Source organism: Leopardus geoffroyi, chromosome E3 (genome assembly GCF_018350155.1).
Source record: "Leopardus geoffroyi isolate Oge1 chromosome E3, O.geoffroyi_Oge1_pat1.0, whole genome shotgun sequence".
NCBI lineage: Eukaryota > Metazoa > Chordata > Mammalia > Carnivora > Felidae > Leopardus > Leopardus geoffroyi.
In genome coordinates this window covers 9,417,567-9,430,519 of record NC_059340.1, presented here as the reverse complement: position 1 = coordinate 9,430,519, position 12,953 = coordinate 9,417,567, and positions in this window count along the sequence as shown.

Sequence of the window (12,953 nt, the reverse complement as noted above, 5' to 3'; positions counted from 1 at the left end):
GCTGATGTAATGCTAAAGAAGGTGACGTTTAATTTAATGATCACGTATTTTAGTAAGTACTTCTAAACCCCGCCCTCCCCCGGGGCTACCTTGCAAAAGGTCTCTACCAGGGAGTAGGGGAAATGCTTCGACTTCCAGACACCCGCCCCCTCCCCGATACTTACCCACACACAATAGGAGAACCGGAAAAGGTTAACCACATCCAACAGTCTCAGGTAAGGGAAAGATGACAGGCTGCCTACCCGGGATTGGGGGAAATTACTTAGCTCGCCCCAGCGATTCCCGGTGGCGTGTAGGTCCACTCTACACCATTACACCCAATGGCCATGTGTTGGCCATTGGACTACGTGTTCATGTCCAGACAATGTCAGTCCATGTCCAGACAATGGACTGTGTGTTCCCCATGAAGGCTGAGCTGCTTTTTCATCTAGCTCCCTGCCTGTAAAACGTTGGGAGACCCAAAAGTTATTTCAAGTGTTGAAATAGTCGCTGTTTTTTTTAGTTCAGATTAATGGCTCTTTTGGCGCTATGGCTTGCAAAAATATTCAGTTGGCTTCATGATTTTTTTTTCAAGGGCAACCAACCGCCAGCACCCCATGCAACCAAAACTCTGTTTTCCCATTTCTGTGTCGAAAGCCCAAACCTTACTAGCCGGATTATCTCCCTACCAAGTTGTCTCAGATGAGAATTTTAACAAAGGTTTTGCCATTGCACAACAGGACTGCCACTTTCCCAATCGTGAATGACAGCGCCCTCACGGTCCTCCATCTGGACCATGCCAATGTCACTTATTTTTAGATTTTTGTACTTACTTCAGGCACTGGTTTTTGTGTAGGTCAGTATTCACTATTATGTTATCACGGCCGCCCCTCAATCTCAGTAGCCTACAGGAGAAGGTAAAGGTTGATTTCTTGCTCACTTTACATGTATTCTAGCATCAGTCCCAGCTGTGCTCACATGTCCCAGGCTGGCAGAGCAGCTCGTATCTGGGACAACAAGCAAGGCTCAAGACAGAGAAGGAGGACAGAGAACAATGGCGCAAGAACACCGGCTCTTAGGACTTCTTCTGGGAAGTGGCCCATGTGACTCCTACCCACATGGTTTGTTAGCCATATTAAATAAATGACCAAGGGGCGCCTGGGTGGCTCAGTCGTTTAAGCCTCTGACTTCAGCTCAGGTCATGATCTCACGGTTCATGAGTTCGGGCCCTACCTCGGGCTCTGTGCTGACAGCTCGGATTCTGTGTCTCCCTCTCTCTGCCTCTCCTCTGATTGTGCACTCACTCTCTCTCTCTCTCTCTCTCTCTCAAAAAATAAACATTAAAAAAATTAGATAAATAAATAATCAAGGCGGGCTTTGTTGGCGGTGGAGGGAATCATCTTCTCACAGGGAAGAACTGAATATTTGGAACAATAACACCATCTACCACAAGGCCAATAAACAGAACCCTCTTTCTCCCCTGAGTTCTGAACTAGGGCACGGGACAGCTGAGCCAACACATAGACAATCAAAATGATTCCTTTGTTACCAACATAGGCTAGATTGAGGACCGCAGCTTGGCATGAGAGCCGACAAGGGACTGTGGATAGAAAAGGCCAGACTTGGAAACCTTACTGCCCAGCCATTGCTTTGCTGGAAGGGGCAGGCCTGTAGGGGCGACCCTGCTCATGGGGGAGCGGAGAACACGCTCCAAGGGAAGAAACAGGTTCTCAAGCAAAGGCAAAGGGGGCGGGGGAGAAACCTCCCAAACTTTCCAGGCAAATAAGTTAGTCCAACTTCCCTGAACCAGAATTAAGTGAACAGACAGAGGAAAGTCAGGAGGGCCATGCTAAAAAGCTCCCGCCGCTTGGAAAGAAACAAGAGCAGTGGGGAAAAAAACCCTTGGGGAGTAGGTATCTTTCACTTAAATTTTTTTTTTTTCAACGTTTATTTATTTTTGGGACAGAGAGAGACAGAGCATGAACGGGGGAGGGGCAGAGAGAGAGGGAGACACAGAATCGGAAATAGGCTCCAGGCTCTGAGCCATCAGCCCAGAGCCCGACGCGGGGCTCGAACTCCCGGACCGTGAGATCGTGACCTGGCTGAAGTCGGACGCTTCACCGACTGCGCCACCCAGGCGCCCCAGTAGGTATCTTTCAGATGAGGAAACTGAGCCCAGGGAAGACCAGTCACTCGCCCAAGTCCCAAGTGGGCAGCCGAATGCTCCCCAAGTCCAGGGAAGGGGGGATAGATTTCACTTAAGAGACATTACGGGGTGCTTCGGGAAGAGGAATTTGTGATTTGGGCGAAAAGCTGAAGACCGGAGGAGTATTTTCTATGTGCCTCTATGTACTCACATTTGTAGCTGCTGACTTCATAGAAGTCTTCTCTTTGTTACTGCCATGGACCCTTGGCCCTATTCCCACTCCCCAGGGAGGCCATTTTCAGGAAACCACAGAATCGGTAAAAATGGGTTGACTGGCTTATTGGGCCTATTGTACAGGCGAGGAAGGAGATGGCAGCCCAGGCCCATGAGATTGGAGGATCCAGGGCCAGTGCCAGAGGGGTCCACGCGGCCCCTTCCCCGCCCCTCCCCGCTCCCCCCTTCCCCCCTTTGCCTTTCACAGGAATGTGATTCCTTCCTGGTAGCAAAGCCGAAAGACAGAAGAGGCCGGCGTCACCGACGTGCAATTCCAGGATTTTCGGCCAGCTGCGTAGCCTGGAGGCGGGTCTGCAGCACAAACCCTTCCCCCAGTTCTCCCCCCGCACCCCCCTCCCCCCGCAAATCCGGAGGGAAGCGGGAGAAAAGGGGAAGGCGCCCCAGTGTCGATCGCCTAGGACTCTGGTGGGGCGCGGTGGGGGCGGAGTCTGTTGCCAGGGCAACCCGGGGTGGCGGGCCCTGGGTCCATCTTTTCTTTTTTTTCCCCCCGGCTCGCTCTGTGTGCTCGGCTTTCCTCACTCTAGTTGCCAGAAGAATGCACACACCACGTCATCGTTCTGCTTCCTCTTCTCTCCTTAGTTTGCTTGTTTCTCCAAGGTCTGAATCTCTCCCTACGCGATCAGGTTGACCTCTGTCATTTCCCCGGCTTACTCACATCCCGGATGCCTCCAGCCAGTCTTGATGCCTTGGCCTGTGTGATAGGCAGTCTCTCGGATTTCTCCTTTAGGTCCACACTTCCCAAGCGAGGAGTTTGTACTTCCCTTTCCTGCCGATGAGCGGCCACAGCTGGATTCTGAGCCCAACCTGTTTTTTGGAGAGATGGATCTGGCACCAGTGGGGTGGGTGGGGTGGGGTCAGTAATAATAGCTATAATTTATTGCTCGCTTGTCTTGCCAGGTGCCTTACATACATTGCTTGTAATGTTTTGAGGGAAGCCTTACTGTGCACATTCTACAGCTGAGAACATTAAAGCTAAAAGGATTAAGCCAAATCCCCAGCTGTGGATTCAAGCCATCACGGACTTGGCTCCAATGTCTGTGTCCTTCCTGTTCCCTTCTAGGAAACAGCCAAAGGCAGGGAGGCCACTTGGGAAGCCCCTAGAGATAACGGTGGCCCAAATGAAGACAACACAGTGGGAGTTGCTGGGGTGGGGATGCCAGGAAGAGGCAGAGAGAAGCCTAGGGAATGCAGAGTCTGGGGTGGCTCGTGGTCCTGAGGAGGGACACACAGAGGTAGGAAGTAATTATAGTCAATTATTTTTGTATACTACTTTATACAACTTCCACAAATATTAACTTGTTTGTTCCACTTCACAGATTTGGGAGGTAAATCTCATTATCCCCTTGAATTCAGGTATTCTGATTCAAAAGCTGATGCACTCCACCCCCCCTCCCCCACTGTTCCATCACAAACTCTAGGAATAAACTCCTATGAAGGATGTCTGACTGTTAGCCGTGGTGTAATTTAGGGTAAAAACAGTGGTGGCTATAACAGAGTAGGTGGGATCTTTTCCATCCTCCAGACACACCCTCCACCCTTCTCCATCATTCTCTGTGGAGTAGGCTGACCTTTACGCACTGAATCAGGAGTCTCTCTGGTCAGGGCGCCTGGGTGGCTGAGTAGGTTAGGTGTCCGACTTGGGCTCAGGTCATGATCTCACCCTTCATGGGTTTGACCCCACATTGGGCTCCATGCTGACAGCTCGGAGCCTGGAGCCTGCTTCGGATTCTGTGTCTCCCTCTTTCTGCCCTTTCCCTGCTCACGCTGTCTCTCTCCCTCAAAAAATAAATGAACATTAAGAAAAAATGAAAAAAACAAAGGAGTCTCCCTGGTCCTTTCTACCCGGGACTCCTCTACCAGACAGCTGCTGTCACCTGGCCTTTCTTTCTTTCTTTTTTTTTTTAAATATTTATTCATTTTTTTTGAGAGACAGAGCGCGAGTGTGGGAGGGCCAGAGAGAGAGAGAGGGAGACACAGAATCTGAAGCAGGCTCCAGGTTCTGAGCTGTCAGCAAAGAGCCCGATGTGGGGCTCGAATTCATGAACCATGAGATCATAACCTGAGCCAAAGTTGGACCTCAGGCAACAGAGCCATGCAGGCGCCCCTAGAACATTTTTACCACCCCCCAAAAAGACACCATACCCATCAGCACTCCTTCCCCATTCCCCTTTCCCCCCACAACTTGGTGGCCACTAATGTATTTTCTATCTCTATGGATTTGCTTACACTGGGCGTTTCATACAAATAGAACCATGTGATCTGTGGTCCTGTTGGACTGGTTTCTTTCAGTGCACACGTTTTCGAGGTTCGTCTGTGTTGTAGCAAGTGTCGGTACATCATTCTTTTTTTTTCTTAATGTCTACCTGTTTTCGAGAGAGAGAGACAGAGCGCGAGCAGGGGAGGGGCAGAGAGAGAGGGAGACATAGAATCTGAAGCAGGCTCTGAGCTGGCAGCACAGAGCCCGATGCCGGAAGTCGGTCACTTAACCAACTGAGTCACCCAAGTGGCCCAGCACATCATTCTTTTTTACAGCCAAATATTTCTCTGTAAGTACGTACCACGTTTTATCTGTCCATTCATCAGTTGATGGATATTTGGGTTGTTTCCCCTTGGGGGCTAATTATGAATAATATTGCTATGCACATTCCTGCGTACATTTTTGTTTGAACAGCTGCCTTCTCTTCCCTTGGGTATATTCATAGGATTCGAATTGCTGAACCATCTGATAACTCCATGAATAACTTTTTGAAAAACTGCCATTGTTTTATAGTAATGTCACCATTTTACATTCTCCACGGCAGTGTATGAGGGTTCTAGCTTCTTCGCACCCTCACTAACTCTGTCATTTTTTCCTTCCTTCCTTCCTCCCTTCTTCCCTTCCTCTTCCCCTCCCCGCCTCCTTTCAATTTAGAAATCCTACTGAGTATGAAGAGGTATCTCAATACAATTTTGATTTGCATTTCCTAAATGATTAATAATGTTGAGCCTGCGTTTATTCTGGAGAAGTGTTCAGTCAAATCCCTTGCCCAGTTTTTCAGTTGGGTTGCCCTTTTGTTGTTGAATGATGACAGTTCTTTATATATTCTGGATCCTAGACCCTTACCAGATTTGTGATTTATAAACATTTCTACCATTGTATCATTTCACTTTCTGGATGATGTCCTCTGACACACAAATGTTCTTAATTTCGGTGATGTTCGCCTTGTCTATATTTTTCTTTGGCTGTTTGTACTTTTGGTGTCAAAACTAAGAAGCCCATATCTAATCAAAAGTCACAAAGATTTACACGTGTATTTTCTTCAAAGAGTTTTCTCTCGTTCCATCCTCTTCGTAGGGCCCTTTGATGCACAAGTTTTTCATTTTGATGAAGTTCAGTGTATCTCTTTTTTATTTTATTGCCTGTGCTATTAGTGTCACCTCCAAGAAATCATTGCCAAATTCAAAGTCATAAAGATTCCCCCCCTGCCATGTTTTCTTCTAAGAGTTTTATAGTTTTAGGGTTTTGATCCATTTTGAGTTCATTTTTGTATATCTTTTTTTTTTTTTTGTACAAGATGAGGATCTGATGTCACTCTTCTGCGCGTGGATATCCAGTTTTCCCAGCACTGTTTGTCAAAAAGATTATCCTTCCATCAGGGAAAGTTGCCCATGGGTCTTGGCACCCTTGTTGAAAATCCACTGGCCACGTATGTGAGGGTTTATTTCTGGGCTCTCTATTCTATTCCATTGTCCACATGCCTGTCCTTAGGCCAGTACCACACCATTTCGATTACAATAACTTTGTCCAGACTCGTTCTTCATCCATCCTGCCCCCTTGCCCCCAACGCCTTCCCTGCCCTTTCAGGGTCTCCTGATCCTTCCTCTCCTCCAGAACGATTTCTACCACTCCCCTAATGCTGCTCTCCCCTTCCTTGTCCCCAGATCTTCAAGGGGCACCTTGAAGGATTCTCCCCCTTGATCTCTCCCTTTCTCTCACTCTGCAAACCCACTCTGTCAATCATCTCATGGGCTCTGCCTCCACACTATACTCCAAACCCATCCTCCTCCCTCCGTCTCCACTGCTACCACGTGTGTCTGACCATTGTCATCTTTCTCTAGAACACTGCGCTACCTACTGATGGGACCCCCTATTTTTACTCTTGTCCCTGCCACACAGTAACCAAAGTCATCTCCTTTTTTCCCGTTTTTATTGTTTTAAGTTTCTTTACTTTGGGGGGGAGAGAGAGAGAATTCCAAGCAGGCTCCACACTGTCAGCGCAGAGACTGATGTGGGGCTCAAACTCACTAACCACGAGATCATGACCTGAGTCAAGATGACAAGTTGGACACTCAACCCACTGAGCCACCCAGGAGTCCCTCCCCCCTCCCATTTTAAATATTTTATGTGTATTCAAGCATTCCACAGAATGGCCAACAAGCTCTTGAGAAGATGCTCACTGCCCCTAGTCATCGTGGAGAGATAAATTAACACTAAAATGAATGCACACCCACGATGACAAAGACAGGAAGCAGTTGGAACTCTTAGTTACTGCTGGCAGGAGTATCAAATAAGAGAGCCACGTTGGAAAACTGGTGACCTCCAGTAAAATTCAATTGGTGCTGTTACAGGTTTGGGCTCTCCAGGAAGCACATTCTGAGCTAAAGATTAATATTTATTGGCGGAGTGCTCTTGGGATCAGCACTTAGGGAAAGGAAGGAAGCACGATTGTGGAGGAAAACTAGGGTGTCATGCTGTCTCAGTGGGGGCCTCAGCCAACCCTGGGGGGTTTGAAACCACCGTGATGATTTAGCATTGAAAAAAATGAATTTTTATCCCCCAGCATCTTTATGGTAGCACACTATCTCCAATCATTAACCTTGCTCCTCCCACACTGCAAAATATTTTAGATATCATTCTATATTGATATATAGCTTCCTCGGTTTTTTGTTACATTTTGTTTTTAGGACTGTATGGAGTATTCCTTTGAAGGGCCAGACCGTAATTTATTTATTTTTTTAATGTTTATTTATTTTTGAGACAGAGAGAGACAGAGCATGAACAGGGGAGGGGCAGAGAGACAGGGAGACACAGAATCCAAAGCGGGCTCCAGGCTCTGAGCTATCAGCACAGGGCTCGATGCAGGGCTCGAACCCACTGAGTGTGAAATCATGACCTAAGCTGAAGTCCGACGCTCAACCGACTGAGCCACCCAGGCGCCCCCCCCAAAAAAAATTTTTTTTAATTAAAAAAAAATCACTGATAACTTAAAATTAAAAAAATTAAATGTTTTGTTTTTATTTATTTTTGAGAGAGAGAAATAGAGCGCAAGTGGGGGAGGGTCAGAGAGAGAGGGAGACAGAATCCGAAGCAGGCTCCAGGCTCTGAGCTGTCAGCACAGAGCCCGATGCGGGGCTCCAACTCACAGACCATGAGATCATGACCTGAGCCAAAGTCGTTGGAAGCTCAACCGACTGAGCCACCCAGGAGCCCCCAGACCGTAATTTATTAATAATTCCTATGGCAATGTACATCAGGATGTCTCCATTTTGTCATTGCAGCCAACACCACAACGCATAAGACATTTTCCACTTTACATCTGTCGCTCAAAATACTAGAGGTGGAATTGCTGCTTCAAAGATGTGCCCGTTCGTCATTTTGCAAAATATTGTGAAATTTCCTTCCCCAGAAATTGTACCAATTTTCAATCCTCTCAGCAATGTGAACAGTGCTCATTTCCCCAACCTTTCTAAAGCATGAATGGGTCATGACCGCCCCAGCTTAACCCCTGTAAACTGCAGCGGTCACAAGATAACATCTCACTCCCCCGCCCCTCCCCGGAGCCTGGGAGGGCTTCCACAATTTGGCTCCTGCCCACCTCACATTCCATGACGCACTGAAGCCCAGTGCTGGGGGAGATCCGGAAGATCACTGTAGAAACCGGGATGCCATCCAGAAGGGGGTGGGAGGGAACTGGCTTTCCGTCCTCAATCGGGGGGGGGGGGGGGGGGGGGGGGGGGGCAGGGGTGGCGGAGGGGAGTTGCGTGTTCAGGCACCAGGCTTGCTGCTGGGCGCCCCCAACCTGTGAATGTGGAACAAGAGAACTGGGGAGAGATGGTGTGGCAAATGAGTGCCACGGAAGGCTGCAGTTACCTTACCTTGGGGTGTTGCCATTCAGGATTTGGGACCTAAACAGGACCACTCAACCGTTACGGGATTAAACTGTCTGGATGAGGGCCGCTTCCCGGGACAGCCAGCAGGTGGCAGCATTCTGCTTTGGGACCTGGCCTTTTCTCCATCATAGAGGAGCCCTGCACGGAGCTGTCCACCAGAGGGCAGTAAGGACGTGGCTCGGAGGCCCCAGGGCGGCGAAACCAAGCTCAAGTCGGGAACTGGCCGCCCACGTCGTTCTGCCCTTCGGCCATCCTCCAGCAACTGACGAGGCAAGAGAGGCAAGTGCGGGGCAACAAGGAGCTGCGCTACTCAGTGCGCTCGGGCTGAGAGGCTGGGACCCCTTGGGAGGTCCCCCAGGGACCTGATGTCCCGCGCCCCTGGTGCAGCTCCCCAGCCTCCCGCCCCGCCCCCAGCCCTAGGGAGCCCTGCAAATCATTCTGTGCCTTTTTGCAGAAGTGCCCAGAGCTGTCTCAGCTGTGCAAAGTGAGGCATCTGGTCCTTGTTTCTCAGCTCCTCAAACAACCTTTTCTTCCCCCCACCTAAGGACACCAGCTGTGCAGAGGAGGGACTAACAAGTGTGTATGAGCACCCACTATGTCCCAGGATCTACTCCAGGTACCAGGCCATAGAGCAGGTCTCTGCCTTCAGGGACCTCACAGTCTAGTGACAGTGACAGTCAGAGGAGGAAAGATGAGAATAGGCAAGATAGTTTGGGACAGCAGCAAGCACACCAAACAAAGAAGTAACCGGGAGAATCTGGGACCTGGGGAAGGCCCTTCCGAAGGAGCATCCGAGCTGGAGACTTGACGGCTAGCAAGGAAACCACCATACTAGGAGCCAGGAGAAGAACGTTTCAGCAGTGGAAGAGCAGGTGCAAAGGCCCTGAGGTGAGAAAGGCCTTGGCCTCTTTGAAAAACAGAAGGAAAACCAGTGTAGTGAGTCAGGGAATGCATTCATTGCCTGTTGCCGCTATAAGAGGAAATTGTTACATTACTGAATTACTACAAACTCGGGGTCTTAAAAGCAACACAAATGACCACATCACACCCCTTAGGATGGCTACTATCAAAACAAAACAAAACAGACAAAGCAAAACAAAACAAAACACCAAAAAAAAAAAAAAAAAACCCAGAAAATAGCAAGCATTGACGAGGATGCAGAGAAAGTGGAACCAGCCCCTGCTCTTCGTTAGTCGGCATGTAAACTGGTGCTTTTGCCGCGGAAAACAATATGGCAGTTCCTCAAAAAATTAAGAAGAGAACTGCTATGTGATCTAGCAGTTTTACTTCCAGGTATCTATGCGAAAGAATTAAAAGCTACGTCTCAAAGAGGGAGGTGTACGCCCCGGTTCTTAGCTGCATTACTCACGATAGCCACAAGGTGGAAGCAAACCCAAGTGTCCGTCCTCTTGGACGCGGAGAAAATGTAGTATATACAGAGAATGGAATATCATGTACCTTTAAAAAAGGAAGGACATTCTAACACCTGCTACAACATGGATGGGCCTCGAGGACATGAGGCCCAGTGAAATAAGCAAATCACAAAACACATACACACTGTATGATTCCACTTCTATGAGGTCCCTAGAGTAGTCAAAATCCTGGAGACAGAAGGTAGAGGGTGGTTATCAGGGGCTGCATGGAGCCGGGGAACGGGGGCTTAGTGCTCCATTGAATACAGACTTTCAGGTCTGGAGACGGAGGGTGGTGAGGGCTGCACAACAGTGTGAATGTTTTTAACACCCTCCAAACTGTGCACTTAAAAATGGCTGAGATGGTAAGGGTTAAGCGTGTTTTACCACAATTTTAAGACTGGAGTGAAACCCCACAGATTTATAGTCTTGACAGTTCTGGGGTTCAGAGTTCGAAATGGACTTTACAGGACTAAAAGCAGGGTGTGGGCGGACCTGTGTTCCTTCTGGAGACTCTTGGGGAGAATCAGTTTCCTTGCTTTTTCCAGCTTCTAGAGATTGACTCATTCCTTGGCCAGCAGCCCCTGCCTCAACCTTCAAAGCCCATAGCTTTGACTCCTGCTTCTGTCTCCTTACCCTCTCTTCCTCTTGCCCTCCTGCCTCCTGAAAAGGACCCTCCTGATTCCATGGGCTCAGGATAACCTCGACTCCTAACTTCATCACATCTGCAAACTAGCTTTTGCTGCATGAGATAGCGTATCGATAGGATATGGATATCCGGAGGTTAGGACACAGACACCCTTGGGGGCCATTATTCTGGCTCCCCCAGGGTATATAAACTGGCAGAAAGATAAGCTGAGAAAGATTCGCAGGGAATAGGACACAGATGCACCTAGGCTCTTATGAGTTGTAGCATAGCAGCAACACCTGATTTACTTTTGTAAAAAACCACCCAATCACACTTGCTCATGGATTTGATCTAGAAACTCCGTGTGTGTGTGTGTGTGTGTGTGTGTGTGTGTGTGTGTTTTCTGTCTCTCAGCCTCAAAGTCTGGCACCTGGAGAACCAGACACTCTCCAAGCAGGAAGAGAATGCCTGGTAGAACCTCAAACAGAGGCGTCCCTGGGGAGCACACTTGAGGCCCGGAAGTCTCTCTGTAGACCAAGGGCAAGGTGGGTAGAACAAAAAGGATTCATAGTCCCTCGGGGCCCCATCCTCAAGGCTGACGAAAGCTCTTCTTGGCTCATGCCAGTTCTCTACCCCCTGAGTTAAGAGAAGGTCTTGGGGTTTTCTGGAGGCATAATTGGGAGAAAATGAGGAGGAGGCAGAGTCAGAGAGACAGGAGACTGTTGGAGGCTCCCCTGACTGTAAGATATGTGACATCACTACAGCTCTCGTTCTGCCAGGAGACCAAATGCACTTATCGTGGACCCGCCGCTAAGTGGTAAATGCATCAACCCTCCATATGTGTTTGTGTTTGTGGAGACTCAGAACCGGAGCATCCAAAGGGATTTTAAAAGCGATCGACTTCTACTTCCAAGTGGATGCTTGAATATCTTCAATATTCTCATCAAGTCACCACATGGCCTCTGCTTGCACACTACTAGTGACGGGGAGCTCACTACTGATCAAGGCAGTTCATTTCATGGGTGGACAACCCAAACCGTCAGAAAGGGCTTCCTTGTGTCCCGTGGTCTCGCTGCCATTTCCACCTTTCTCTCTCAATCCTTCTCTCTGGAGTGACACAGGATAAACCTACTCCCTCACCTTCAGGAAAAGCCTCCAGAGAGTTAAGCCAGTGGTCAGGATCCCTGACGCTTTTCCAGAGAAATCGCTCTGGTTCCTTTCATTGTTCCTTGTCAGATATGATTTGAAGTCCGCCCACCCCTCCTGCTTCCTTCCTAATCCTGGTCCCTTTGGTTAGACAAGCTCTCATTTCCTACATTCTCTTTCAGGGCGGGTGCCTAGAAGTAAACTCAGAACTCCTAGGGCCGCCTGACTGGCACAGAGGAGCTGGGACCACCACCCCCTTCCTCTTCTCAGGGCCTGGACCTGGTTCTAGCAGTCCAAGTTCCCACACTCCTGATTCATATTTCACTTCCTGTTGAGTAAACCTTAATTAATTTTTATGCCCACTGCTGCACCATGAGAAGCATGAGTTAAATATACCCAGTGTTCATTTAAATGTGCCCCATTGATGGGGTGCCTGGGTGAGTCGGTCAGTTAAGCGTCTGACTTCGGCTCAGGTCATGATCTCATAGCTTGTGAGTTCGAGCCCCGCGTCGGGCTCTGTACTAACAGCTCAGAGTCTGGAGCCTGCTTCGGATTCTGTGTCTCCCTCTCTCTCTCTCTCTGCCTCTCCCCCGCTCATGCTTTATCTCACTCTCTCTCTCAAAAATAAACATTTAAAAAAATTTAAATGTGTCCCATTGCTATATGTGTGTATGTGTGTATATATATATATATATATATATATATATATATACACACACAAACGCACATATGTACATATATGTATATATAGAAAATCTCTGGAAAATTATACGGTTATATTTTATTTTATTTTTTTTTAATTTTTTTTTCAACGTTTATTTATTTTTGGGACAGAGAGAGACAGAGCATGAACGGGGGAGGGGCAGAGAGAGAGGGAGACACAGAATCGGAAACAGGCTCCAGGCTCCGAGCCATCAGCCCAGAGCCCGATGCGGGGCTCGAACTCACGGACCGCGAGATCGTGACCTGGCTGAAGTCGGACGCTTAACCGACTGCGCCACCCAGGCGCCCATATACGGTTATATTTTAGTACTGAACACAAAGGACAAAAACAATCTCAGGTTCTCTTCCTGAGGCCCATGGGAACACAGACAGGGCCAGAACTACAGAGCGGGCAGAGTAGGGCCAGAGAATGGACACGACTGTTCAGCACAAAGAGCGAAGCATTGTTTCTTTTTCAGTAGCCCGGGTGGCTTTG